Source organism: Macrosteles quadrilineatus, unplaced genomic scaffold, assembly GCF_028750875.1.
Source record: "Macrosteles quadrilineatus isolate MER2022 unplaced genomic scaffold, UCM_ALF_1.0 Scaffold_7__1_contigs__length_78375512, whole genome shotgun sequence".
Classification (NCBI taxonomy): Eukaryota; Metazoa; Arthropoda; class Insecta; order Hemiptera; family Cicadellidae; genus Macrosteles; species Macrosteles quadrilineatus.
In genome coordinates, this window is record NW_026542600.1 from 13,580,940 (window position 1) to 13,607,085 (window position 26,146).

Below are 26,146 nucleotides of genomic sequence, written 5' to 3' on the forward strand. Positions count from 1 at the left end.
ATTGATTCGGCATATCGAGTTTCCCTCTAGCTAGAAGATAAAGTGTTTTTATACTCAACTAATATTTTTCAGTCGATTTGCAAAACAAGGTACCATAACATATACTTCTTGTTAAGAAGGGTGCAATAATAGATATCCAGTTGTAGTTGGTTAGTAAAAATTACATTTTGAAACCAATTTGAACATGAGTGTACCTGTAAAAAAGCATCCAAGCTTTTCGTCTCCATGAACTTAGTTAAAACTATTATTACTGCAAATTGGTATCCATCGGACTTTCCATCGTTTCATCATTTGTAACATAAAACTTCATTTTATATGAACTATTCCGTAAATTTTCCATTACTATTTACCTAATTCTATTACTGAAAACAATGCATTATGTACTTAGTATAATTAAAGTTGAGCAGTTATAAAAGAGACCTCTTGAAATTGTGGCTTTAATGCAACGAGTAGAAGACCAAACAAATTGAAATGAGGACTGGAAAGGAAGGACAGGCCTAATTAGGACACTGAATATGTAAAACGTGGCTTCTGCCATAAATTATTCTTCATAGCTACTTAAAACCTGAAACTCCTTTGCTTCTCACTGTTGCTAACCTCGTCTATTAAATTTAAATACTCGTAATTAATCATAATTTAAACATTTTTATATAGATTTTTATATAGATCCTTAATGGTATTACTATTTGTAAAATTGGAGGGTGATAATATTAATACCATAGGCCTACAATATACGTGTGTAATAATATACGTGTAAAACTTTTATATAAATTTTCTTTTATATAAAGATGTATGACTGTTAGAAGCATTATTGAAATTATACATTTAGCATTATTCATTGAAATATTACAAAACCTTCTAGACATATTGTGGATTCTTTTAACTAAGAAAAATTGACAACAAGAACCAGATCTATCGTGTGATGGCCTAAGCATAGTATGCACGTATCGCTTGCGCGCGGACATTTTGAATGTTGTAATGTGGAAAATTCGCCTCTCATAGGTCACTATTCACTGTGGTGGAATGTTACATAATTACAGCAGCTCATTTAGCGGACGCCATATTGGACTTTGGACAATAGTCAGAATTTACCACCCCAGTCCTCTTCAATTGTAATTTCATTGTAGCATTAACTGTCCAGGCTTCACAGTTAGTTTTTTACTGTCAACGTTGTTTTTACTTTAAAAAGTTGACAATTATGGTATCAATTTCATTAAATAGACATAAACTACAATTTTACGTTATTAGTACTTACATTGGTGTGCCAGTCTGAAATATCATACAGCAACCGTCAGTAAAACAATTTTATATGTTTACTAATAATCAAGAACAACACGTATAATGCTTATCAAGTGGTTATTCCTTAATAATTGTCATTCCTAAGTAAAAATTTATGTTGAAGTAAAATGTAATAGCCTCTAACCTAAAGTAGGACTGTGAGACCAGGATATAAGTTGAGAAGACAGGACTTTGCTAGTTCATAATAAACGATGTTACCAATGGTTTTTACCCATATAAGGTACTGGATGTAAAAAGAGTTTGTAAGACTTGGATAAGTAATAAGAAATAGTACATAGGTGAGATTGGCTATTCACATTTCAGGATCAGGATGTAAAGACAAATCGCACAGATTTGTTAAAATGGGGATTAGAAGTCATGAGAACTGTGCAAATTTCAGGATCAGGTTGTCAGGACGGTTGACGGCAATAACCAGGATGAAGTGACAGGGACAATGACGACAAGTGCACGTATCAGTTTTAGAACACCAGGAGAGTTAGTGATGCAAAATGAGATCAGCGGTATTGACTGTGCATACACACAGTATCAGGATGAATTGTAGAAGTAATGAAAGACAGAAATGAAACATGTCTATGCATACATCAGGATCAGGATGTCAGGAGTTGGTTAGCAAACTTAATGATGATTTCGTAATGTGTTATTGTATAGGATTAGGATGTCATAAGAGTTTAAAGGACTTGTCGAAGAGTCGAAGTGATGGTAAATGCACATGCAAATATCAGGATGAAGTGGCGAGGTGACGAGAAGCAATGATAAAACATGCTATATCAGGATCAGGATGCCAGGAGTTGGTTGGGACCACGACAAAACCAGTGATGACGACTGTTTATGCAAATATCAGAAGGAAGTGGCGAGGTGATGAGAAGTAATGATTAAACATATCAGGATCAGGATGCCAGGAGTTGGTTGGCATCGTGACGTAACCAGTGATGATGATTGTTCATGCAAATATCAGGATGAAGTAGTGAGGTGATGAGAAGTAATGATAAAACATGGTAATATCAGGATCAGAATGTCAGGAGTTGGTTGGCACCGTTACAAAACCAGTGATGACGATTGTTTATGCAATTATCAGGTTGAAGTAGTGAGGTGATGAGAAGTAATGATGAAACATGGAAATATCAGGATCAGGATGTCAGGAGTTGGTTGGCATCATGACAGAAACAGCGATGACTATTGTTTATGCAAATATCAGGATGAAGTGGTGAGGTGATGATAAGTAATGATAAAAAAATGCTAAAATCAGGATCAGGATGTCAGGAGTTGGTTGGCACCGTGACAGAACCAGTGATGACGATTGTTTATGCACATATCAGGATCAGGATATCAGCGGTCGGTGGGCGGGAACTTGGCGAAGTGACAGCGACCGTGATTGGCCTGTGACTTCACCCGCTTGTTTCCTGAATATAAGCAGATCTTGGCAAACAGTCATGAGACCTTGTTATTGAGCTCAAAAAGTATTTTCTTGGTACGAATTTTCACCAGGATCTTTGGACGAAAGATTAAGAATTCAGAGGAAAACACATAAATGAACTTGTATATTTAAATTATCCGAGTCGGAGTAGCTACGCACAGCTAGATGGTGTATCGGATAGTATTTTATCCCTACGACGCGACAGAAATAGGTTGTTAGAGTGTTGAAACACTGTTTTATACCTCAAAGTTATATGAAATTATTTGTAAGGGTAATACAAAAGGCAAGTAGTTAACCACTTAGCCACACAGATATTTCTTGTAAATTAAATAACATCAAGAGAATTTATGATGAACAGAACATGAACGTCTGTGCTTTTACTGTTCGACAGGGAGTCGAAACCCAATAATAAGAAGAAAATATTTGTAACACCATATCAGGATAGCAATAACACAAAAACATTTGACACATGCAAAACATTTGAGATTGGAGCTACAGTATGCAAATCGAACACTAATAGGCATAGAAGAATAGTCCAACTCAGTGAAAATTAACATATTCATATTGATTTGGTTTCAGGTGGACTGTACCTTTTGTATGGTCTGGTGTACTACATTTACATTACAACCTCTTCTTGATTCAACTAGGGTTTTAAATAATACATTGTCATACAAAATTTCATCTGTTGAGTAATTTTAATCTATTTCCACAAGGGCGTATGTGCTGGGGTCGAGTTACTACAGGATTGACCTAACGAGTTTGGTAGCTAATTGGGGAAGTTTCAAGTTCGCTGACCGAGTTAGGGTCAACTGGAAAACTTTACCTAAGATCAACTGCTGCCCTTAGTAGTTGGATTTCCTGAAACTCCCACCATGCTCCGTGTGCAGGATATAAATTTGGGCTTTCATTTTTGTTTCATATTGACCACGGCATTCAGATAAGAATTGACTGAAATGGAATTTTTTTTAACTTAACATCTCAAATCGAATACCTCTCAATGTTGTCAATATTATGGTCAGACGGTGGAAAGGGGCTCAAAAACGTAGACAGTTTTTGATAAGCTAATGCGTACAGTAAAACTAGTCCTGGGCTGCTTTAATATTCTTACTTCAAGCTTCGAGCTTAAAGGTGAAGTAAAAAGCAAAGTGAAAACAAGAGCTCCTTCTAATTAGAGCCTTTTGAATATGTAAGACATCTGACTTCCTTTACAATTTATTTCATTCCCACTTTAAAGGGGGGATTACTTTCGGATTCAGTAGTGCTATTTAATCATCTTTAGCCATGAAATATTCATATATTACCACCTTTTTAGCTTAGGAAAAATACAGAATTAACAAATTACATATTACATACTTTGGGTGATTATAGTTAACAATCATAAATATACATAGTGTATTTTACTTTGATTTAAAAAAATGTTCCCTCATTTTATTTGACATTGAATCAAATTAAATTGACGTTCTAATTCTAGAAAGTCTTATGTATTCACATAAAGATAACTTAAATATGTTTTTCAGTTGGAATCGTATTTATTAGTCATTTCCTAGGTTACATTAGAAAATTTTAAGTGCATAGTCATCATAATGCAATTTCAATTTCTTTTTTCGAAATAACGTCATTTTCACCCTTGAATTCGCTTCTCCGTTTGAACCTCAGATGAATGTGTGAGGGACGTATGATTCATGTTGTGTGAGCTTGCTGAGTACAAGAATAAGTTGTACTGATACACTTTAACTGACAACGCCAGGGAGCGAACCCACGACCCCGCTGACTTGGTTTCATTGACCGTAACGCAACCGGATAAGCTACTAACTCACTGTTAACAGTTTTACAATTTTATTTTAACGACCTTCCTACACAGCTATGCTAAAGATTTTTTTGTTGACGATAGTTATGTTATGTATATCTAAAATAGGCCTAAGGGAAGCGAGCTGGTCTTGTGATAGAGCGTGAGACCTCGGTCCCAGAGGTCCCGGGTTCAAATTCCGGCAATACCTAAGTAATAATGCTGCGGTCCCCTCTAGATATAGCCTGAAGTATTGTGTAAAACAATCCTGGGCTAGAACCTAGAGGAGAAATTACGTTTAGAGCAAGTAATACAAATTAATCCTCGTTGGATTTTCTATATTTACGTTGTATAGAGTAATGTTTATAAAATTGAGACTTGTTCTATAGAGAAAAGATGCACCGTGTACTTAAAATTAAAAAATACTTGTACCGGTTTCTGCAAATTGGGTACAGTAAAATCCTATAGCTTTACATTGTTGGCTAGATTAATTAGTCTGTATCAGTGGCGCTATGGTGAGCTTTGGTTGGAATACACGGTCCCAATCAGCGTCTTGACACTTATCCAAAATGACGATTTGGGCTCGAATTCTCTGTGAATTTGTGAAACAATCGGATAAATGTTCCTTCTAAACAAACCTTCGGTTTGATTTTTGATTTTCAGAGTCTCTAATCAGAAACAAACATTGTAAAATATTTTTACATGGTAGCTGAAAAATAAATTGCACCTCCCCCCCCCCCCCCCCTTAAGCTTATAACTATTTGGGATATTTGAAATCGAATTGCGGTAACCCGTTTTGATATGAGGGACTACGTTATGCTATGAAGTAAAAAAGGACAGGTTATTTTGTTTCAAATGTAATATGTAACTTGGGCAATGTATATTTGTTATACAAAAACATTCTACTACAATTAGTGGGTTTATAAATGTAATTCCTGTTTTCCCCTGACATATAACAAGGGAAAATAGATTGAATACGTTTTGTAGGTAAGTTAAGATGTCAGTAGAAATGTTTATTAAATCCCTTTCAAACAAACGTGTTTTTTTTACACAAATAGTCCATATACAGAGGAGAAAAGGTTTTGGATATCCAGCTAACCTCGAAGTAAACAGGTTAGATTTTGAAACACGAATTGGAAAAAGTTCTCTCGGTATTCCCATACCAAAATAATTTTTAAATAAATTGGAAAAAAACTAAATCATAAATTACTATATATTTTAATAAAAACTAACTTTAATGTCTCAAAGCCTAACTCTTTTTGCTATTGCTTTGAAAATACAGGCTATGTTTAAATGTATACTGGTAATCAAAGCGACATTTCCTATTCTAATCAGCCTATTTCAAATTGTATCTACAGCTGATAGATACAACAGCTGGTTTAGCAGCTGCGAGGGTGGTTACCCGCCAAAACGCGTCACTGCGTCTCGGTCCCAGCTGATTACATTGTCTCATTGAAACCGTGGTTACTTAAAACCTCAACTGTAGATTGGCTTGTGTACGAACCTAATGCTCAATCTAGGCAAAATTGTTATATCAATTATTTTATAGTGTAATGCTTGTTAGGGGTCGTAACGTTATTATGTGAACGTATCATGCTTAGCTTTTGGTTATACATTACGAAATAAGTGCATTTGACTGTTTGTAATCTATGTAAGTTACTCGCCGGTGGGGAAGAGCCCTAAGTCAACATCAAAGTGGGACTAGTCTTACATTTGAGTACATATCAAGAACCTTCTACCACTACAACCATGAATGGGTGGTCATGGGTAATATGCTGTACATACATACACAAACTCTCGATATATATATTAAATGAATGTAAATTTAGATTTTAAACACAAAAGGGAAAAAATCATTAATAAGTAGGCCTAAATAATTATTACATAGTAGAACCTCAAAAACATCTATAATATGAATTATTATAGAAGATGCAACAGAGTATAATAAACAAAAAGGCAATTTTTTGGTTTAATAATATTTTGTGGGGTATAACAAATTATTTAGTTTCGTAGTAGTAATTTGACATATCACAAATACATGTTTTGAAATCCTTATTTTCTGTTAAATATAGATTTATATTATTCCATAACATTTCTCCGTACAAAGGAAATCCAACACAAAACTAGAGAGACAACATTTGCATACCAATAATCAGAGACGTAAGAGATTGGGAGCGCTTGTATTTACTTTCGTGGATTTTTGCTGGATCGGTAAAACAATGTTCCTACTCTGCGAAGACAGTGGAAGTACTTAAGCTTAATGAGGTGTGAGTTGGAAACCGTGGCCAAAACGGGGAGCGTGCTCCCTCCCCCATCGCACTACCCGCAAGAAAACCAAGGAAACTGTATAATCAACTGTCTGACTATCTCCCGATAGATTCAGGATATTAAGTTTTTGCAAATAATAATCATATTTCAAAGCCAGAAATTGTCTTGAAAAATATCCAGAGTTTGTTTACTATGTGTATACAATATTAAAAATACAAACTTGTCTTTGGTATTGGGGGAGCGAGCTGATCTAGTGGTACAGTGCGGGGCTTCGGTGCCCTAGGTCCCGGGTTCAAATCCCTACAAACACCAAGGGATTTTATATATTTGATTATGCTGCAAGGACTAGTCTGAAGTAATGTGTAAATCAGTTATGGGCTAGAACTAGCGTCCGAGGATGTGAAGATGGGACATAAAAAAATAAAATACAGAAATACACTATACAAAATTAATTTGTAATAAATCGTTTTGCGTAAATTAAGATCGTCAAGGTGTCATTCTTTTTTACTACAGTGGTTAGTAGAATAATAGTATAATTTCATTTTTAATCCTTGTCTTATTCTTTAGTTTATCAAAAATGAACTAGTCGTATTCTTTAGAACGCATGATAATGTTCCAAAACTAGTAGCATGGGATTGTAATAGTATTGACGACGATAGGGTATGTACATGTATTTATATCATGCCATAAATCAATCATGAAGGTAATGATGAACAAATTAGTTCTACATTATTTTACTTTAACATAGAGAATCGAGGATTTTAGAATCATCTGGGATGCTATATACGTTACAATAATCCGAAATTGCACTGCAAATTGGATAAAAGGAAATAACAAAACTATTTATCAATAGCTATTTCATAATTATTTATTATAATAATTATTTTATCTCTTTATAAATTTAAAAATGTGTATATTAAATGTTTATCTCCAAACTACTTACTATTACTCTGCCAAAACAGAATGGAAAATAGTTATGTTATTGGTTGGTAGATATTATTTAGCAACATTATATAATTTGTATCTTAAAATATAAGAGAAAAGGCTTCTCTTGTCATGTTTAATGAATTGATTTGTAACTAGATTAAATGCTATTTACCTTTTGATATTTTTTTCTAAAATAAGTTTCTTAAAATACAATTAAGTTTATAAATAATAAACTTAAAATTTTCCGGAAAAATATTGATAAATAATCCAGTCATTGACATCTACAGAAACCTTCCCTAGTATTTTTGTACATAATCCTAAGAGTATTTTCGTGTTGAAGCCGAGTATTAAGGTCGGGGTTTGACAGGGTAATCCCTCCAGTATCAGTCATGTCTTGTACCAACTGATTAACTCGACTCTGATTATTGTACGAGGATTAATTTCTATCTCAATGACTCCAATCAATACTGATTAAATTGTATCTACTACTCACCGTTTCTAGAACGTTGTGCTAATTTCAATAGATACACTTTTAATGTTGAACAGTTTTTAATCGTGAATAATAAGTGAATACATATATAAAAAAGATTTTTAACTAGTTTACAGTGTTTGATATTAACACAATGGTAGATTTCTCATCGAAAGAGTTATCTTTAAATACAAATTGTAAAAAACTATACCCGATAATAATACCTTATTCCTATGAAAATTTTGTTACTTAGTGTGAATTTTTATTTTACTGGTTGGTACCTAGTTTTAAAATCATCAAACAATTAATTAATAAGTTTCTTGTATTTTCAAAGCGTTGTAGGTTTGATACCAATCTTTAGTTTACTATCTATAAAAATTACATAAAACCTGTCTTATAAAAGATCAGATTACATTTCTAGAAAAATAGGAAAGTTACTATACAGTTTTGCTTGTGTAAATATTTTATATTCATCTACTTTTAAATTTAATTTAAGATAGGTGTATAATTGTAATTTCTGTGGGAGCAAGTTAACCATACAATCGTTGGTCAGGAGGTGTGCACAAGGGGTTGGCGTGTGTGTAGGAACCTCAGCATGTACGAGCCATGTTTAAATAATGTATATAAATAATTGATTGATGTTTAAATTTGATTAGATCTTAAATTTTTTTATGAAATCTAAACACATTACAGCCTACCTTGCATTTAACATTCATTGTGAGCAACTTTCGAAATATAGCTTAATTAATATTTTTCCGATGTATACAAAAATATGTGTTAATAGATTTGTGCGGAAGGTCGCACTGTCCATTGGCGAATCTATTACGACCAACGCGGATTAGGCAAAATTACAGCCTGCTTCGTCTTTATAATTTTTTAATTATTTTTTAAATCATGGTTCAACTATATTTTTACGTGGTATTCATAAGTACGTTTAACTTTTCGAACAAAAGATCGCAATGTACATAGAATAGTCATTTACTACTCTCTGAAAGTTATATCACAACCAATAAGCAGTGGCCATAGACCCGGAGAAGACCCGCCTTCTTCAATGGGGAAAGTACATAAGAAACCAAGTCGGAGGAAGAGCCAGCTAACTAAGTCTCTTACAAGCTATAAATGTTGACATAAACAGTACAAATGCAAGGAGTAGTGGGATAAGTTGTTATCTGCTGGGTCGAAGCCAAACTTGCCCGGTGTACGGTCGGGCATTTCCACCAAGTTCTTGTGCCCATTATGCCCGGCGTAAGGATCTACAAAATAAGGTCGTAGTTTAACCTATATTGTAATCTTTACTATAGACGTATGGGGTGATCTTAGAGTTTATGTTTAATTGTTATGTGAAATTGGAAAAAATAAAATTCATCGTACAGATTCTTGTAAAGTGAGTTATTTTTACTAAAAACCTCCCCTCAACTGAAATCTACAACTTGTATATCAAAATAGAAGAACATAAGGGTCAAAGTGGGATTTAATCAATCGGTTCGCAAAATTAATACTTGGATTGAAGCAGATATTGCTGATCAACAAGATTCGGACCCCTGCCTGCAATTTAGACACATTTTCTTCCATAGACTATATGTAGGTACTTGGAGACTTTGGATGGACCCAACATATGAAATTTCACGTTTATATAAATAGACCATATACATACATAAGTTTATACGTTTAGTCGTTATCGAGGTATCAGTGGGTGAGTAAAATAATTTTGGTTTAAAGAATTACAACAAAAATGTCTTCTATGTAAAATTAATGATGTAGATGTTACCATTGACTATACACAGAATACACTTCCCATGTAATGTAAAAGTTTAAAGCCAAGGAAATAGATAAAGTTCAGCACCATCTCACCTTAGAGTACTAGTGTATTGGGTTACAAACAGCTGATTATTTGATACCGAATATGGTAATTAATTGATAGACCATCTTAACAGATTTCACCACGTTTTTGGCTGTATATTTTTACATTGGAAGACTATTCTGTGTATAGTCAATGATATTACCTTAACATTTAACGAAGTCTGAGAAACATCTTATATATTTTTTGTACTACAGTTAAAACACATTTCCCTTAATTTGGTAAATTATTGAATTAGAATCATTTTTGGCTTACATTAAAATATAAACGGTTGAGCCCTTCTGATAGATATATTTTAATTCACCTGAAAGGTTGAAATTCTTAAAATATATATTCTGCTTTTAATTAATTGTTTGTTCAATATTTAAAGCTTCACTGACTTTCTACACCATTTTTGTCACAGTCTGCACAGTACACCTCATTGACTTTAAGTACATTGACTCTCTTGTAGACTCCTCAGTTTACTGGCTTTAGTGATAAAGGTTACCTTGTAAAACTGTGTAGATTTTACTTTTGAATAATACCAAAGTATCCTTATTGAAATTGTTAATGTTGTTATCACTTTGATGTACTCACTAATGACCTTGGTTTATAGCCTTCCAATTAAAGTATATCCCGTTGTTCATTTTTGTGATTTGGAAAGAATTTTTTTTGGGCATTATTAAGTCACTGATCTTTTTTTTAAACTATAATAGATACTTTAAAGTTCACTGTAGATAATAAGGTAACTTTTACTAACTGTATTTTTTTTTACTATCGAAGAATCGATGGGATTCCTTCTGACATATTACACGTTCAAAACGAACACTAGAATGTTTATTTTTAGGTAAAGATTAAGAAATACAGATTTTGGGTAAAACACTATTAGCATAGTATGAATAGTCACCATTGTTTATTTGAATAAATCACATAAAATCATACATGATGTAAACTAAACATCCATAATTTTGAGAGCAACATTTATTGACATGTGGAAACATTGATTGCTAAGTGGGAATAATATAATTTGACATGTGGAATCAAAATGATTTGGTATATGGGAAGATCGTTGATAACTATGTGAAAAACATTGATTGCTATGTGGAAATAACTTTGATTTCTATTTAGAAACAACATTGATCGCTATGTGTGAACAATATAATGAATATTGTTCAAACATAGCAATCAATGTTGATCAATGTTGATTGATGTGTGGATTTAACATACCGGGTGTCCCACGAAGGGGTTTAAACGTTTGATTTTATATTACGTGCCCATTCATGCACCAAACCTTTTTAAACTTTACACAGTTTACAAAGTAGGTTCTAAAAATATTCTGGAAAAATTTCAACTCCCTAACCTTAGTAGAAACAAAATGGCGGCTTATTGACAAATTTACCAATGTGCTTTCTATAAAAACTACTTTCATGATTTATTATTAGTTATTTATTTATTATTATTATTTATTAGTTATTTGATTAATTTTTAGTTTTCCATTTGGCTATGTTCTAATTTTTTCTTTTTTTTTAAAGTCATATTGCCCTGGAAAGTAACAATAAAAATATTTTATAAAACCAAAAATACCTTTTTTAATGTTTTAAAGTAACTTTTTCAATATGCCGCCATTTTGTTTCTTCTAAGGTTAGGGAGTTGAAATTTTTCCAGAATGACAGTGGTTCAAAGATTCATTTAATTTGAATTTGGGGGCACAGCCCTAGGAATCGGAAAAAAATTGTTAACGTAAGCATAGGTCGATATGCACATCAAAATAAAGGTCTTCACTAGTAGATTACAATGCCGTAAATTCAAGCTCAAAAGAAGGCCTGAGTAAAAAATGGCAGTCGTTCAAAGATTCAAAATGGCAGATTTAAGGGTACTTCAGTATTAAACGGAGGCCACATTCTGTCAGCTCGCTGCGGCGGTTATGTTAGGTTGGGTTATCGTAAATATTATGTGTGTAGGACTTTCCTCGCTTCGTTATGAATCGAACGATACTTTCTATTATGATAACCCAACCTAACATAACCGCCGCAGCGCGCTGACAAAATGTGGCCTCCGTTTAATACTGAAGTACCTAAAATATATATAAATATAGATTAAAAATTTATTGTCAATAAAACTTTGATTGATTTGAGGAAAAACATTGAACAATATGTGAGACCCACAATAATCGCTATGAGGAAACCGGTTTCCTCAACATTCACAATCAGTAACAAGACAAGCTGTAAACCTACTAGGCTGAACTGACTATTTGGCTGAGTGACAGGACACTTGATTTGAGATTGGCTGGCGGCCCCCAAAATTCCGGGCATCCTCAAAACTTCTGGTACATTTGAGTGGTAGTTTGGTGGAGGAAACCTAATTTTTGTTGTTCTCCTTTGCAAATAGTGATTGACAAATTTGTGTGTGTATTTGCCACTGTTTGTTGTATATTTTAGAATTATTCATTCTAAGCTAAGGGTACGTTTCTGAACATTACCATTACGTTAGATTTTTTCGAAGTACCGTATGTACTATAAATCATGTGCAAACCCCTCTCCCTAAATCACCAATTTCCAATACCTTACACTCAGCAAGTGAACATTTTGTTCAACACAGCTATATAAACAAGAATATCCGTAAGTGAACTATTCGTCTGACACAATACTATAATAATTCAATTATAAAGACAAATTATGAAAATCAATACCCAATTAAATCATTATTAGGAGATAATATTAAGCTTCAATAAACAATACGGTTTAAAAGATGGATGTGCACAACACCTTTCTACCGTATTGTAATCATTTATCTGTGTCAGAGTCTGATTTAGTGCTTCCTTAAAGTTGCGTGCACAGCGTAATATATATGTTTAGAAAAATCGGTTTATGCATAAAGAGACGCTGTAGAGTACTGGAGAAATAAACATCTCTATTTCGGTTAGCTTAGTTATATGGGTCCCAACTGTAAGCGCCCATAAACAGTTTACTGCCATCTTTTGCATTGTTATATGTATAGACATGTGTAATAAACTTTATTTTATTTATATTGTGACATTCATTGTTTTAAGCATAAACTTAATGTTTACAACTTGCAGACTGAGCTGACTGCATGAATTTTTATTAAAAATTTTGAATTGTAAAACTGGAAACACAATGCATAGAATTCAAAACTTTGAAATGCTGGGTAAGGTAAAATCATGGTATACCTTTCTTAGGTTGCATATTAACCTAATATCCTACAGTGTCACGTTGCCTGGCCTATAAAAGTATTTTCAGAACTATATACATTACTTCTTTATACACTTAGTTAATCCTGTCTTGTCTAAGACGTTTAGCAACAATTCCTCTGGTGAGTCAGTAATCTTTAAATACTGTGGTATTAATAGTTAAGGTAAACCGTTACAAATGAATCTTGGAAAAGACTGGATAAGGGAAAAATGAAACCTTCAGTTTCTGAGTAATAACCACAACACCATACAAACATATATTTAAAAATATTCATAAGTAATATGTAGATTATTCAAGAAAACCCTTTAACGTTGAAAATACTTGGTTAAGGATTTGTGGAGGTCAAGGGCATCACCCTATAGACAAAAATTACCACAATACATTTCAAATAGAGAGGTAGATTCCCTCTGTTTTAATATAATGATATAGTATACTTGGGAATTTCTACCGCTTGGAATTACTACCAAATAGTGAATAAACATAACATTAGAACATTGTCACATGTGTATGATAATGTTTCGTAAGCGTTCGCGAAACACATTTCCATACACAAACAATAATTATGAATTAAAGCATCACAACCAAGAATGCAAATTGTTATTATCTTACAATATTGAATCAAACTTCTATTTAAAACATATTCTACCGAATTTTATCTTTTAATATACAAACAGATAAGTTATTATAATATTTCGTAAATAAGAAAACGGCGTGATTACAAATTTGAACAAATATGTATAACATACTTTCGTCTTGGATAAGCTGAAACTATCAAATACAAAAATCTTTTTAACCTCTGCCAAGGGTAAACCTGGAGTGTCAAATAACCATATAAAAAATGAAAAGCCAAACCCTAACGTAACTAAATTCCAACATATATCTAATAATTTTCTGATTTATTTAGTAACATCAAAACGAACATCGAAACAGATTGATTCACCAGTAAAGGTATATATCGAGGTGATTTCCCCACGATATCTAACTAAGTATAACAATCTTTTCATTTGACACAAAATCAAGTCTTATATGAAGTACCACGGAATGCATCGAGCAGACATAGACAGTGACTAAGGGAAAGTAGCTATAACTGGACCCGTGCCAGACCCCTGATTGATTTTTGGATCCAACCATCACGCCGAGGGCAGGTTCCTCTGATGGCTAGTCCTGGCTCCCCGCCAAGAGTACGCCGTACAACTGTGAACATACCACAAATCACGCGGGAAAAAGAGTGGAATGAAGCCCGCCATCCCAGAGCTCCACGCCCCGTACTCGACAGCTCAACTTTGCATTTTAAATTTCTAGTAACTTGATATTGAACTTCATTAAATTGTTTAGATGTATTTTCATCACTCCTTACCGAAGGTAACTATTTTTGATAACAGCTGATATGAAAGAAAGTAGATGTTTCCCAAGCTCTAATTAAGAGCGAGGGAATACGATCAGCTGATTTTCCCTCGCTCTGTATTAGTTCTGCATTTATCCACATGCGCGCTAGTGATTTGCTAGGTTTGTATTAATGATTTAAATCAGCTGTTTTTATTGTTGCACAATCTAAATATATACTGAAACAGGCATTAATTAGTTTTACTGTGTTTTTAGCATAGTGAAATTGCTCAAAGTAATTCTATCATTACTGATGATTTGTTGAAAACAGCTAAAGAGGTAACTCAGCTTCCACCAGATAAGATAAATCACGGGAATAAGAAGGGAAATACATAAAGCTTAGAAACTGGTACAAATTACAAAATGTTAAGTCAATAAAAGTAAGTAACAAAGTATTTATCTATATATTTTTCTAAAGAAATCTACAATTATGAAACCAATTAGGAAGTAAGTCTATTTTCAATGATAGAGAGTGGTCTAAAACTATTATAATATATACTATATAATACTACTAAAAATGTTATTCTGTATTTGTGTATTTTTGCGTCGCGATGAAAAGCATCGTTCATAACTCTTACCGAAAACTATTTTCCAACACTTGCTCTATTATTCCCGTCCTCGTACGTGAAAATAACAATATAAAATAGGTTACGTACCTTTACGTCGTCAATCCTAGGTTAGTCTTTTTAGCAGCGACTAGTTTCGAAACTGACGTTTCATTTTCAAGCCTTGTCAATTTCCATTGTGTCTTGGTGAAAATAACTCTCACATGCTCGGCTTTGCCTCACAGATGAAAATTGAGCGCACGTCGGAAAATGCCACTTTTAGTCTTAGTAATGAAATTTTCTATTTCCTAACGATTTTACCTTGTATTATATATTTCAATGAGGCCCATCCTTTAAAAGAATGAAGGTCAACCTCAGTGGAATTGATAATAATAGTTGCTCCAACGCTTTAGGGCAACACTTTGTTGATATGCTAGAGATCAATCCCGACTCTCTAGGCCCAAAATGTTTACCTATCTGAGAAATATGATAGACAAATAATTAGTCAGGTATCTGATTAGTCTATAGGTATCTCTTCCAGTTTACAAGCGTTCGGTAAGCAGTTAGCTGTCGGAGATTGGGCTCGATTAGTCTGAGACACTTATCAGTTCAGTATAATTTGTATTCTGTGCTCTCTGTTCAGTATACAATACCTAACAATAATTAATACACAAGTACACCAAACAATATTTAGCATACAGACATCAGTAACAGCAACTCCATTCACTCGACTACTTGTTACTTAGTATTACCTGTTCCTGTAGCTGTCTCATAGTTTAGTTGTAAATAATATTTTGATTAATTTAGTTTTAATTTTTAGATTAATTTCAAATTTGTAATAGAGCTCGTCCCACGCACAGGTCTAGTACGGCCTATGCGGGACTATTTTTTCGTATTTTGTATGTATATATTGTAAACAAACAATTTTATAAATAAAACAGATTTTGATTTGATTTGATTAGTCTATTAGTAAATTCAATTATCTTGTCATATCCTGTTACACAATAATTTGTTCTGATATTTTATTAAAATCATGGATTTTAATTTAAATCGACGCGTTAGACCAAGATATCGCTTGAATGGACACATGAATTCATTCGTACAACAAATATCATTGAAAACGAATTATGTAGTACTCTTAACACCTGATGAGCACGGACAGTATTTTGGGTATTTTAGATTGTATTACCCATGATCCTAAGGTTAAAGAATCTAACCTTTCAATAAGTGGGTAGCGGTTTTATGCTTTTATTTTTGTTAGCCTTGTTATGTAGCCCAACCGTAAGCGACCATAAAAAGTTTACTGTCATCTGAAGCATTGTTATGTATATACACGTTTGAAAAAGGTTTCCATTTTATGGAACAGTAAGGCTGGTTAAGCATGATTAATGCAAGTCTATTTGTCACATCAACCTGGTTACATTAACAAATTAAAGTGCATATACTGAATTGAAAATCGTTTCAGTAGTATATTATAAGGTTATAATGTTTAGTATTTCTACTAATGGTTTTTATAATACTAATTAATTTTGTCTTCTTTCAGGTAAGCTAAAAAATGAAGATCAAACTAATCAACCGTATGTATTTAAGAAGCTTTAGTTGGTATTAAAACTGTAGCAGCAAATTGTAGCGTACTTTCTCTATTAGCTTGTCTAAAATCCCTATAATGGGTAAGCAGTAGGAGTAGACCTGACTTATGATATTTCACGGGTAAAGGCAAAAGAGTAGCACTAACCTTTGAACCGTACTTTTAAAGCATTGGGGTTGTACCATTTTTATATAGTTAAAAGGACCACTATCTACTAAATTTTTATACAAATCGTTCCAGCTGTTTTTGTGAAAATATGATTTTCTGTTATACTATAGGTTTATTGAGGAATCGCCATTACAAATTTAAATAAAACATAATGCCTTGAGTTATGATAGATTAGTATCCACATACTAACTTTCATTAAAATCGGACAACAGGTGTAGTCTGTGGCTTTGTACACATTTAAACACACAATCATACATACATCACTTTGAAAACAACCTTTTTGGATTCAGGGGGACCCAAAACTAATATTTCGACCCAAAACCCAAACTCGAAACTCTTGACAAAACAATACGTTCTATACTATAAAAAAAGTAAAAAGTAAAAAAGTAAAAAGTAAAAATAAGTACCATCACTTAAAATGTAGGTCAAGAAGGCATTTACAAATCTAAATGCTGTTTCTTAAACGTGAGTAGAGCAAGAGAGATAATGTGTGCATGTAACTAGGTAGATCCTTAAATCCTGCCTGGAAGGACGTGTCACTCATCCGCACGTGTCCTGGAGTCATTTGGTCCTTCCTTCTTAGATCACGTTTCGGCCTTTACAGCGATTTGTTCGGCCATCCAAGTCAGGTCTACATGTCATACTAAGTGCATTCAAACTGTCTGAAAATTAGACCTTCAGATGTCTCTGGAAACATTTAATATCTTAAGTCATTTGCTGTGATATTTGTTGTTTCTATTTTACTTTCTTCCCTTAATAATTAAGGTGTGTAATTTATTAGATGATGTAATTACAATTTTTTTCTTCTTTACACAGTTTTTTAAAGGGGATAATATAATTTATATGAGGTTAAAACTATTTTTGGAAGGATTTTATCACAAAATATCATTCGTTTAAATTCCAGTACAACATGGGGAAGACCTTAAGCTTTATATAATACTACATAACCAATGTTAAAACATTCACAAATAAAAATAAATAGTTGTTAGCCTACTTTATATATTGGTTTTATTTGAGCCATTAAGTCTGGTGAATTTTATCAAAGTACTAAAAGTCCTAAAAAGCATGACAATTTATTCTTAATAATATCTATGTTTTTGATTTCTTAATATTGCTTGTTTCTGTTGATTGATAAAGATGGGAAATGCTATTAAGGACTTTATAGATTATTATACAATAAAATTATATGTATCGGGGATTGTATGTATAATATTATGATTACGTTTCCTAAATTATTGTGCTTTACAAACGATTAATTTAATTTTTGTTTGACTGGTTAAATTGTAAATGGAATTCGACAAAACTGATTATATATCCAAAATGATTGAATTGTATATTTTTTTAGATAAAAATCAGTCAGCCTATTTGTAAATAAATGTAGATATGCCCTATATTTAAATTGTCTAGTTGTTGTGTGTATTTATCATAGATCACAAATTAAATTTAAAAATAACCTTACTAAAAAAAATAAACACCTAAAGATTAAAGTTCTGTGTCTAAAAACCTATTTCAAAAAAATCTAACTAACAATGGATGGGATTTGAGGGGAAAATGAATACTCAAACATATGAAATGAAACTCTAAAATGTTTACAATAGAAGAGACAGTATAAAAACATGAAGGCTTAATAATGATCGTTATAAAAATATTTTTTTTAACACCCACATTATATACTGCATTACCTCATGGCTACACAGAACCCTTGGATTAATACCCATAATTTTCATATAAATTAAACGACATCTACAAAATTTAAAATTTAAAAACATCAATCAACTAAAATACTTAACATCAAACTAGTTCAGTGAAACAGAAAAGTGTAAAAGAAAGGAATTTCAAGCTTTATGGTCAACCAAAAGGAAAAAGGAAACAGTAAGAGGATATGTCGCGAAAGTTTTGGTATGTTTTCACGCCGTCAGCGGCCGCCCTCATAGGGGCAGATCTGAGGTATTTTGATTCTGGACACGCTCACCACCACCTTTTGATCCCACACCCTAGTGCCAAATTTAACACACGATTCTCATAGGTACAGTATCACTTTTTAACGGGCTATTGTAACATTCATGTCTTTTTGCTGTTTGAAAACAATTCTTTAAAAACACAATATTTTACGGATACGGTTTATTTTTGCCTTGGATGTTAAATGTAGGCTAGTTGTTCGCTCTCTTGATGATTAAATGTCAACAGAATTAAATAGGTTTATCTACAATAGACGCTCGAGAGTAAAATAAATTTGATTTATTTTTGATTCTCACTTTAAGCGTAACATTATGATACAAAATATTTAGATTAACATAGATAGTCTATTTGTTCGCGAAGGAATTTATTTATTCTATTATATGTGATTATTAAAATGTTTTCTTTGCAGGAAGTCATAGTTTTGGAAATACTACGCAAACTTCGTTTGTACAGTATAACTACAGTAGATTTTGTATAGTATAATTCATTTTGTAACTTTAAAGTAACGTTCCAAAGAATTTAACTATAACTGTCCAAGAAGTTAAAGATTATCAGATTTTAGAAGTGAATTAAAGGAAGTAATATCAGGTAGTAAAATCACAAGTTAAAATACATGTTGTACTGTCAAATGTTCCAGTTTTCGTCAGGTGCCTACGGTGTCCATCCTAAAAGTTTATTCAAGAAAATATTTAAAGGCAAAGTGGTTGCCCATTAAAAGCTACGTTTTTTGATATTCTACAACATCTATTAATCATATATTGTTTTTATGTAATCCAGAGTAAAAACAATTAAAGATTGTTTTAACTATCATTATTAATTAAGATAGGGACGCCACCTAGGTGCGTGCGTATTTAAACCCAAATATTAGCAAATGATGAGTGTAGAATGGATTGAGATAGTCCATGAAACTTTGTTACTGGTATTACCTATACACATAGTAGACTTCCTATGTAATGTAAACATTTGAAGCAAAAAAACGTGGTGCAATCTGTTGAGATGGACACAAACTAATGACAATATTCCGTGTTAAGTGATAAATCAATCAGCTGTTTGCTATGCTACTGCATTGATTTTAATTGATCTTTAACCCGATACACTAGTACCCTCTGGTGAGATGGTCCTGAACTTCATCTATTTTCTTGGCTTCAAAGTTTTACATTACATGAGAAGTTTATTCTGTGTATAGTCAATGTTTCTGACCAAGATCAGCTTTTTCATTAGCCAGAATCAGGTATTTACATTTTTAAACTACAGCAAAATAGTAAGTTATATTTTGAAAACTCCGTTTTCGTAATCCATATAGCAAAAAAAACAATACAACATGTTACTAATGGGTCATAGCTTATCCAAAAATAACGATATTACAACCATAGTCGATTAAATTACAATAGTAATCGATTATTGAAATATTTTAGGCATTTATTGATCTTATTAACGATAAGGTGGATTTTGATTCCTCAATTAATACGTTTCAGCGATGCACTGTGTACATAGAGCCTAAGCTCCGAAAAGTAATGGGTAGGGAGTTAAGCGGATACCCTGTGAAAAATGAGACACTGTTGAAATTTGTGGCTTCTAGTGGCCTTGGAGTGGCAAAATAATGTTATCTTGAGGGCTTATAGTGAGAAATCATTCACAGAAATCCATGGTGTTATAGTTTCAATTTACTTCAAGGTAGCTACTTCAATTACCGACTTTATTTGTAAAAATTTATTGACACGGCCATTTGGCATAGACACAACACATTGAATCAGTTTGATTTTTCTGGATGCATGTGCTCTAGAAATGGAACATATAATACATATACTATATGGTAAATAGTACAGTACACTAAGTAAATAATTACTTAAGAAAATTGGTTGAAATATAACTTAGGAATACAACATAGCAATAAAAAAGCTGAATTACTTTACATATTAAAAAAAACTGTTAGAATACATGTGAAACATGTTATTTCCTATAAACTCCAAAGAATATGTCGTTAAGTCGTTATCTACAGGGATAGAATATTGCGCATCTGGCAGAACAGTCTCTGGCAACGAGAGACACTAGGGATCAATCAGGCAAGGGTCCAAGGCAAGCCAGGCACAGGCATCCCTTGCCTTAACTCACTAACATGTGATAAGAGGCATTCACATATATTTCAACAGCTTGTGGATATCAAGCTGTGTACAAAACTTCTAAATCTATCAAAGATTGTGTTTAGACCTACGAACACAACCCTTAATTTAATACAATTTAAATTAACTACTAATTTGAAAACATTCTATAAAATCAAATTGAGCTGTGTTTGTGTTAATGTAGTACTAAGTTTGTTCCATGTTAATTGTTTTGTTTCACAAATAAACTCATTGCTAATAACGTTGTATGCTGAATAACTACATAGAAGAAGTGTTTTCCAAAAAAATGTTTTTGGGAGAACAGAAGATTAGAAGAGCTTACGATTTCTGTCCTGGAGGCAAGGATTGAATCATCAGTAATCACTAATTAATTTTAGCCGAAAGGTAACGGTCTCACTTGGATTTTCAACATTATATGTATTGAAATGGGGTAAAATAAATGTTCAAGATGATTTACAACTACTATGTTGATACCTAGAGGTATTACCTATTATCATGAAACTCAAATATATATTGTAATTAATTTAGTTTCCTGAAAGTCAAATAACCTTTGAAACAATTGAGCGGATTCAAAACAGAAGAATAAAAAAATTTACGGGTTTCAAATAAATACATAAAATAAGACAAAAATTAATTAAAGCAAACTGTTTTATAGTTTCATTAATAGACGTATCCTATGATGATCGCCACTTCTAGTTTTAGTCCAGAATTTAAACATGGTTTTATTGTTTTTAAATTCCTTTTGACAAATAATTCTTAGAATTGCATAGAAACACTCACAAAGCCTGAAATTCAGCTAATAATAACCACAATTACTAGAAAAATGCGTAATTAATAATTGAACTTTGAGAAGTGGTTTTTCGTAAAATTTGTGCAAATAAAAGTTGTTTAAATATTTGATTTGTGAAGGAAAGCAAAAATAATTAATCATAGTTTGCACCTTAGACTAATACAAATATGTAATCTTCTTTCATTCAACCTTCAACTCTTTAATGTTATTTAATATGGAGGAAATAGCTATACATTTCTTCTTAAAAATCCCTCTTACCATAATTTAAAAATATAACTATAGAATAGTTTATCTATATAATTTTGTACTTTACATTGTTTATTCCACTTAAATCTCCAACAGGAATAGCTTACAGCGTTAAAAGTTATCCTCAAAAAGATCAATGACATTTCAATCTCATTCAAACCCACAAAAAATGACTCGTTATGATAACCAAAACCTCCAAATTTTAAATAAAATGTATATACAACTATTTTTACGAACCATTATTGCACCACTATTAACCATCGTAAAACCATAACATGCAAGTATAATCTCATGCTTGAATATTAATTCTCTAAAGAAAAATCCAAACCAAAACGTTAAATGCCTATGAACCAGCGAGCTATCGAAAGTAACTGATGCTTATCCGAATATTACTGTTGGGTTTGGCAAACAGAGCTGGCAACGTGGTATGAAATCGATCAATCAGGCAAATCTCCAAGTCTTCCGGAACTGTACAGAAGTTGCATATCACACGAACTGGTCATTATGTATCAGATTTGGTATATTTAATCAATACAGTCGAAAATCGTGAATTCATAAAACCCGAATTCCGCTGACGTTACACCTGTTATTCTGCGACTTATTATACAATATGGAAAGCCCGAGTTTTAGTTCCTAGAAAATTAAGCATGGATTATATGCATTCTGGTGTTGTATTGCTTACATACTCATTCTTTCATATGGATAGAAGGTTAATTGTTTTTATTTTCTTAAGGAAGGGCTTTTGTATATCTAGGATATTTTAGGGTGATATAATTTGTCTTAGTCAGTTACACAAGGTAATTGGCTTCATTATACACTTATCCTTCACTCATTACACCACGACTCATTACGTAAAATACGTAAATATACGTAAATAAATGGCGTCCACATCTCAATTGGTTATAACAGTCACTACGCTAGCCATGATATTTTAATCTTTGGTCTATAACTATTTTTTACACTATAAATGTTGTATATAATATTTATAGATCAATTAAGTCAGAGCTAATAGACATATAATACCAGCTAGCCTATTTCAAAACATGACCTTGAACCCCAGTTCTATTTGCTTTGACTATAGATTTAAAACCCGGGTTTAAGGATTTTAAAATAATTTGCATACGATATGCAGGAGTTATTTGTCTCGACGTAATTTATTTTTAATGGGTGTGAGGAAGTTTTCTATTCTGAAGACTGAAGCTTCTTATTGGCTGATATTGGACTTCATTGTATCACTTTGTTTTTTTTTTTCAAAACTTAACTACAACACTTCTATTATGGATTACTTCTATTGCTACATCACTGTATGATGTATTACCCTTTAATAAGTCGCTTACAAAGTTCATTTATGAAGTTCATTACAGCTGTTTGGCAGTGATCAAATATGCAGAAAATAACCACGATTTATATTAAGTATTACACCGGTCGTTTCATAAATAATACCCCTCTCTTGTTTGTTTTTAAACGACTGCATATATTCAAACGAGCTTCGATATACGTTACTAGGAAAACGTATTAATATGAATTAATATTCAAGCATGAGATTATACTTGCATTTTGATGTTTTACAATGGTTAATAGTGGTGCAATAATGGTTAGTAAACATATTTATGAATGTTAAAACGTACAAGGAAAAGTAATGTAAAGTACTTTTTGGGGGTATTTTGAAATTCACCTCCTACCCACAAATAGGGGTTGCTGGGGGTAACTTAATTTTTTTAAATAGCAACCCCTAACAAGTAGCACATAATTTTAAAGACCATTACAGTAGTTTAAAAGAATATCGGTGATAACTAGAGGTCTCTATCTCAACCCATTACAGAATGGCGGAATTTTTTTCATCAGCCTGAGAGAGCCTATTTAAAAATATACACCGATATAATAAACATATTGAAACCACTCATAAACGTTTTACAATGAATAATTTAAACTTTAAATAGTTGGTCGGTTTTCTTAAAACATACAATGAGTGGTAAAGGAAATAATTGTTTAACAATTAATTATAATGTCATATACCACTTCATAGGCTACCACTATATCAATGGTCCGATCACTGAGCTAAATTATTCAAATTATGGATATTAATGGATACTGCACCCTAAACATTCACATAACTCAGACAATATTTACTAAAGCAAACACTCCAACGGCATGTTTATGTTTATGTACATTGCTGAAGTGAATGATGTGGGTCTATTAAGCTAAATGCGTACCTCTACTCTATTGTGACATAATAACTTTACTTCTAGACATTCCTAAAGATAATTTTTCTTCTACCCACATTTAAAACATTATACTACAATTTTGACACACAAAAAGAAAAAATATGAATGATAATCTTGAAAAATTCTGCGTGGTTTGTGTTCGAAATATTATTAATATTTCAGTATCAAAAGTATAGCAATTGCAAGAATTGCACTATACAAACTAAAGTTGACCTATAATCATAGTTAACAGTGTAACACTGTATATTTATAGTATACTTGAGGTCATCCAGTAGTCAAAAACTCGACCAAAAATATGTAATGTACAGACTTCTTTATTTTCACCCTACGCTGTAAATAAAACATGTGATTGGACTTTCTTCCATTTGTTTAGATTTTATCTTAAACTGCGTTGTTATTTCGTCACCAGCATGGCTACCCATAGGACCCATGTTAATTTTCCTCATTTTAAATTCATGTTTGTGCTAATTTTTTTGCCTATTTTAATTTATGAAAGGATTCTGCACATCTACAGGAAAATATCTTTCCGACAATAAGCGTCGCAGGGATTTCCCCTGCGATGCACACGAGATGAGAAACAAGTTTTTAAGATCATGCTTACCCATTAATTGTTTAACACCAGAGTTTATCTCTAATTTATACGCCAATTTCCATCAAATTGAATCAAAAGTAGATATTTTGTATCACAAAAACATGGAATCCATATAACAAACTAGTTAACTTTTGGTAACTAATAACTTAATAAAAAGTACAAATTATTTTATGTAATATACTCGGAATCAATTATAATAAAACTGTAGATACAATTTTATTTTATTATAATTTACATTTTAAGGGAGTTTATATTCAATAAAATACTTTTGGATTTTATAAACAAGTCTTCTTAAACGTTATCACAATTTATTTACACAACTAAACTATGACCATACAAAAAATATTCGTTATAGTTAATTAAATACGTTTTGTATTTTACCTTCATAGCATGCTTCATAACCATCAACTTTAAGATTACCGACCAATTGTAAGAACGTAATTCTCAATTTTTGCCACAAACCTCGGTTGAACAATACAAACGATGCTGGAAGAGGAAGATTCCATTTTTCCCACCCAACAAAAACTAAAACGATTCTGTCCAAATGATTTACAGTTGGCATTATATGTGTATGCTGCCTGAAACAGTCCCGTTACATCCCCAACACATTATTGTTATATAGCTGCATCTTACGACAAACACCGACTGACAAGTCCTACTGTGTAGGCTATCCTTCATATTGGTTTGTACTGTCAACGTTTTTTATGATCCATTACTTTAGACAATTTAAATGTGTTTTTAATTGGTTGAAACCAATTCAACTGATTCTAAGGGAAACGGTATAAGCTCACAAATGTATTTTCGATATGGTGGTAATCGAACTGTCCCTTCTACCCGGAATTACGAGAGACGAGATAAGCACTAGGCTAATTTAGATTATCGATAGAAGTAACTGTTTTACACGCAAAAGTTCATCGATGGCTTACTTGTTGGAAAACTATTAAAACATTGAAAGGTAATATTTACAAAACTGTGTAGTTAGGAGGAAATCTTCCAAAAATAACATTTTAGCTGTAAAAAAGTTTTTTTTTTATTTCAGCACCAGAATTTAATTTTGCACTGTCTTGGTGCTCCCCACCCAGGATGCATAATACTAAAGTAATAAAATATTTGTCAGTGGTTATGAGCTGGAAAGAAGTTTTTCTCTATGTTGTTCAGAATTTCAGCACCATAATTTAATTTTTCACAGTTTTGAGACTCCTATCAAGAAGGCATGTGCAAAAGCAATCAAAACATTATTAATTTGAATTTTCAAACGTTTATCATTCCTAAAATTGTCTACTGCATAAAATTGTATACTGCATGTTTACACACTTGGAAT